General features: G+C 31.6%; 1 non-coding gene across 1 annotated transcript; it reads right to left on the bottom strand.

The window, feature by feature from the left end:
* Nucleotides 1-558: 558 nt before the first annotated feature.
* Nucleotides 559-718, bottom strand: LOC129053562 (U1 spliceosomal RNA). Its single transcript, XR_008518350.1, has one exon. It is a non-coding gene; the product is annotated as a U1 spliceosomal RNA (small nuclear RNA).
* Between the last annotated feature and the right edge of the window lie 5,720 nt (nucleotides 719-6,438).

Below are 6,438 nucleotides of genomic sequence, written 5' to 3'. Positions count from 1 at the left end.
CAATTTGATTATAAAAGTAACTTTATACCTTATAATTTATTTTCTTTGTTAGAATAAACTTTTAAAAAATGCAAGAAAGCTGACAGCTATAACATCTTTACAATTCCTGCAAATGATTTATAATTTAGGGAAAAATTCTGAATTATTTTAACTACATAATTTTTAGGTCATTTCACACAAGTTGCTTCCAAAAGGAAACTGCTTTTCGAGAACAAACAAACCAATGCCAATAATTTCACAAAATAAATATTTTTAAGGGCAATATTAATACATACACATTGGCTTATGCATTTAAAAATTACTTCTCTTTTTCCCAGATATATCTGCTGCCCTTTGGGGGCTTCCCTCAGCCACCTCATCTAGACAAAGTTCTCAAGCATTTGCAAGTGTCATCCTAGCACTATTTGATTTTTCTAATAAATAACAATTTGATGTTTTATTGTTTTGTACTGGCGGACAAAAATTTTTGTAGGCATATTTAATTCTTTCCAGTTTATGGTTTTCTTTCAATTTTCTATATACACTAAATGACTCAATTTTCTTTCTTTCTTTCCCACGTGAAAGCACAAACACAGTCCTTCACTTCCACAAATTATGCAGTTGAGTTTCCCACATTTGGGGAAATCTCATGGGTCAACACATCTAGAGTGCAATAGATCTGCCTTTCCTTGGGAAAGCCACCTTCGTGATCATGGTGTCTCCCCTGGCAGGGAAGTATCCATTTTCTTTTTAAGACTTCCATTAGCCTTTGAAAGAAAATACAAATATAAATGTAATAGAATTCAGAATAATTTTCAGTATCAGCTTAAAATGTTAATTTCAATCATCCATGATTATTCTTTTCTAAAAGAGTTCTTAATTCTGACACAGGCTTCTACAAAATTGTAAGAAAAAACAGTATGATAAACAACGAAATGACTGCTAAATAAAACTGCCATACATTTTATGCACTGATATACTCATTTTTGATAGTGACTCTTAGAGTGTTCTTTTGTATCTAACAGCCATTCTCGGTCTTCTGGAATTTTATCATGTGCACTATGAGCTTTAAAAATAATCAGATGAAAATAACTTACAATATGTAGTAGCTAATATTTTACTGCCTAATGTGTGTCATTCAGAACAAGTTTTTGAGGTAATCTAATTAATATCAGTTAGTTTCCTAAGCAGGTAGCATTAGTAAATCCATTTAACAAATAAAAAATCAATTACAGTTAGAACAAATACTTCACCAATTATTACAGATTTAGCCAGTTGAGGAGCTAGTTAGCAATCTGACCCAATCATCTGACCTTTTGGTGTATTATCAATTTAAAATATTATGGTTAAGTATACTATCCATGCATTACTACAAGTGAATTAAAAACTGTAATGCTATAATACTTTTCATAGTTCTATTTTTTATTCTATACTTAGGATTATGCTCCCTGGCCCAGGCTGGACTACAGGGACAAGATGATAGCTGATAGCTCAATGAGGCCTCATGCCCCAGGGTTCAAGGAACACTCCTGCCTCAGCCTTCCAGCTACTTGCGATTAGACAAATGCACCACCATGTCCCACTCACCTCATTATTTTTACTAAATATGAGTAGCATTTTATGACTACCTTTTTAAAGAAAAAACAAAACTTACTTGGTTTTTACTCATTTTTCAGAGACAACATTTTAGAATGTAAAGCAAGAATCTCATGATAATAAAACAGTGATATTAATTGGCAGTACAAAATTGATTTCAATTCTGACAGTAAAAGAACACACACGATGAGTAAAACAATTTTCAACGACAAAAATAAAAATTGCCTGATTTACTAATGATCAGTCATTTTCTTTCACAGCTGGCTAAATTGCAATATATTTACACTGCCAACTGTTTTATGTTCTCAGGAATCAATATTAAAAATCACAAAAAGAAGACCTCTGTCTGTTTTGTCATCACCATGACAGATAAATAAAATAGTTTTTTTCTCTCTACCATGTATCTTACTTAATAAAATGATATTATATTCCAAGTCAGAGGCCAGGTTTTTTTTCTTTTTGCCATAGGAACATTTATAATATATATTTCTTTTGAAAAAGGTAATTTTTATAATCTAATTTCAGGTAAAGAATAACATGGATAGGCTTCTTCTAACACTTAAACAATACATATTTCATTATCTTATTCTCTTAAAAATTATAATAAAGTGAAAATCATGTCATTTGCCACATTATTAATAGTATCAAAAGTTTTCATGTGAAATTTTGATTAATATTATCTTTGCCTATATTGTTATCTGCTGCCTTGAACAGTGTTGGTACTCAGCAGATGCTAATATATATCTGTTGAATACTGCCTATTGAATAGACTAAATGTTCATTAGACAAAATATTTCAAGCTTATCTTAATAAAGAGAATAATAAATTTATACATGAAACCCACATTAATCCACATCAACTATTTTCCACATTATGTCAACATGTATACCTTTAATGTAAACACCTCCTTGGATGAGATGAGGCTAAGATGTGATTTAGCCTTACTTTAGGGCAAATACAAGAAGTTACGTAATAAACAATATATGACTACAAACAATTTTTAAAATGGTATAAATTAAATTCTATTGATAGGGAACTCAGTGTCATTCATACAACATTAATTATCTCCTTGAAATCTATGATGGTGGACCAAAGAACAATTAGAAAATTTTAATTGCTAAAATCTAATATTTCTGTTGTTTAAAATTTAAAATTATCTTTTGCCTTTAATTATTGTGTTCTACAGCTTTATAATTATTTTAATATCAGGTTTTCAGTGTGCTTATTATAATGTTTATTGAGTGAAAATTGTGTGTTTGTGTGTGGGCATGTGTGTATAGAGTTTCCAGATGTATAGTCTGATTGTTTCTAGAAACCTATAACAATAAAACTTCGAATCTCCTGGCAGAGTTGGGCAACTAATTCTGGTGCAAATCTTTGGCTTATTTTATTGCAGATGACTCAACTAAGAATTCTAGAAGAATGCTAAAGATTTGTGTTGAGCATTAACATAGTTCTTTAAAATTATAATTTTTCTCGAAACCAGTCTGGCCACGATTGTGAAACCCCATCTCTTCTAAAAACACAAAAATTAGCCAGGCATGGTGGCAAGCACTTGTAATCCCAGCTACTCAGGAGGCTGATGAAGAGAATTGCTTGAACCCAGGAGGCAGAGATTTCAGTGAGCTGAGATTCCACTCCTGCCCTCCTGCCTGGGTGAGACAGCGAGAATTCCTCTTACACATACATGCACACACACACACACACACAAATAATAGTAATAAAAAATAAAAAAGAAAAAAAGCTCTTTTTCTTACATCCTGATAGTCTAACTACTTAGAGGCTACAGATTGCTTTTGGATAACTTAATGTTGTCTGCCATGATAACATTAACTTTTCCAAAAATGTTTCCATTCTAGGACATTACTTTCTATGACTGTTTTTCATTGTTACTTCTGTAGTAACACATGTATGCTTTTAGATGATTCCAAATTCTGGACATATGTATCCAACTCCCCATTACAATTTTTTATTTGGTGCCCCATATGTTTCTAAAATGCAATCCGCTCAAAGAGGTTCACTTTTTCTATCAGTAAATTGCATTACTATACTCTCAGCTTATCAAATCACACCCAGGACATAGGTGGTAACATCTCTTTCCTGCTCCACTTCCTCAAATATCCAATTACGAACACCTGCCTATCCTAACTCATAAAGAGCTCATAAATCTGTCCACACATATATTCTACATTGCCAGCTTTTCTAATATAGAGCACCCACAATTTTTTTCTACAGATTATTTTGAATACTTCCTTACTGTGGTCTATTGTGAAATTTTCTACGCTATAGCCAGTGAGATGTTACTAATATATGCCCTTTGTTGTCCTCTGATGGTTTATCAAGTCACACTGATTATCTCACATGATTGCTAAAAAGCCAAGTTATGTCAATAATAAGTCTGTACCCACTGTATACTTAAAAAAATCAACTTAACAAAGCAACCTTTTTCAACTGCAAGATGCTTTTTACTCTCCAAATCTAAGTCACATACACCCTATAATAGGCAGATCTCTTTGTATTGTATTTTTTTGTTATGATGCTTTGTATCCCACCTGAGCTCTTTATTCAGTACTGTATTTTCAATATCATAATTAAGACAGATTCAAAATACTTTATCTGAAATTGAAAAAGCTCAATTAAGCAAGACTTTTTAAAATAAGATTGGTATGTAACTCAATGTCTGATGCAATAAAGACTTAATTGAGGGAAGCTATTTCAGTCTGCATTCATGTATCCTTCACCCTTAAAGAGAATATCCATTTCTCTTCCTAGAGACATTAGCATGTTTGATTCTTGAGTACTTTTGGGAACCTTACAGGTAATGGTACACAAAGTGATGCAAATGTGTTGACTCAGTTTTCTCAAATGCAAGAATTCCTAAAACCTAAAACATACTACCTAAATGCCTCAAGATGTATAAATGTATACTGAACCTTAGCAATTAAAATAAAACTTAGGTTATATCATAAACTGAACATGTGTTTTGTATGAGCAACTAAAATCTCAAGTTAAATTGTGCAAAACAAAGTTTTTGTGAGTTCTTAAGTTAGATACTTTTACATTTAAAATAAATATATATTTTTTTCTCTGATGTCTTTATGAAATCTGAAACCAAACACATGGATCCATTTTCCTTTGCTGCTCTTCAGCTAGATAACTTCTCTTCATTAGGGTGTCAGCATAAACCTCACCTTTTCTTTTTTTTTTATTTTTTTTTCTTTTATTATTATTATTAGTAGTAGTAGTATTAGTATTATTATTATTACTTTAGGTAAAAAATAAATAAATAAATAAATAAATAAATAAATATTGTGTTTATGTTTGTATAATATATGCTCCTACTCGACTAAAATTATCCCAGCATCTTAGATATTGTCAGGCTAGGCTGAGAAAAAGAAAGTACAGAGGTGGTCAGAGCAGGAAGAGTAAATGGTAAAATTTATTTTCTCCTGAAGGTATATATTAATAATACAAAAAAACTTTCATTACAGAAATGTGTGACCATAGAACTTAATTTTAGGTAGTAAAATATTTGTGATTTTAACAAGTTACTTAAAATGATCTGCTAATTGTCTGAGTCAATCATTCATATAAATGTGACCTCTAGCTCATCTTTCTGTTGAATGTGAGAGATAAGGCAGACACATTCTAACCAACTCACATGTATACACAAAATCAACATGGACATGGAGAAGAGAATTAGTGTTTGTAAGAGTGTATTACTTACTAATAAAATTAAACAAGTGTATATATCTGCGTCATTAGTTGATGGGAGATGGGACAAATCCACTCATAGAGGAATATATTTGCTCAATAATGGCACCTTACATTTATAAACTGTAATGGTTTTCTGAAAATGTTTCTTTGATTTTCATATGTAAATTAGAGAGCTAATAAATGAGATGACCACGACTTTAATTACAATTAAAATAAGAAACTTGACTACTATAGAATTCACACTTGGATTTTTTTCCTGGAAAAACCAGATACTACTATTTATATGTACATGATTTTTATGCAATTAGTATTGTATTCTTGGTGAAAGAAAATGATTTCCTAAAACAATAATGTTAGATATGAAAGATTAGAATCTACTGCATTTGCAATGCATTCTTATTTAATTTACTTCTTTATTCTTTTCAAAATGACTTAACCTTTTTTATTTTCATTCTACATAGCATTAGAATTATTCTCACTAGCAATTACTCCATCATTTGTATGCCATTAATGAACTTCTTCCAACATATATCATGTTTCACTGCCCCAGCAGGAGGAAGGGCCAACAGTGGCACAAGGGTTGCTTCATACAGTCTGTCACACATCCTGCTAAATTCAAGTTCTCCATGGATAAAAAGCCTTTCCATAGCCAACGTTCAGCTTTAAGAAAAAGGCTAACTACTGAACTTGGAGAAAAGACAAATCTGCCTTTGATAGCTGATTTAAGAAATATAATGTGTGTGTAGAGGATACAAAATTACAATTCCACTAATGGGATAGTTAATATTTGTGTTACTTTCTTCACCCTTGTGGAAAGTCTACTAGTTGAAGTTAAACCATTTCTTTTTCACACAAGACAGAAGGCAACCTTATCACTCTCAGAGGAAATACTAAGAAGGATTGTACTTTGTCAGAGGGTAAATCAAGACATCTTTATTAGGCCACCTATTTACTTAGTGTCTCCTCTATTACTGAACATTATTTAGTGATTTGCTTTCAAGGATTTTTGTGTTTGTTTAAAAAAAAATCCTTGGCACAATGATGAGACTTGATAAAGCAAATTGTGGCCTCTTGTGGATGTTCACATTCTGTGCAGTCGGTAACTGTCTGATTCTGTGGAAGCTAATCGAAGCTTGGACTGAATGT

Source organism: Pongo abelii, chromosome Y (genome assembly GCF_028885655.2).
Source record: "Pongo abelii isolate AG06213 chromosome Y, NHGRI_mPonAbe1-v2.0_pri, whole genome shotgun sequence".
Taxonomy (NCBI): domain Eukaryota; kingdom Metazoa; phylum Chordata; class Mammalia; order Primates; family Hominidae; genus Pongo; species Pongo abelii.
This window is presented reverse-complemented; position numbering and strand designations above follow the sequence as displayed.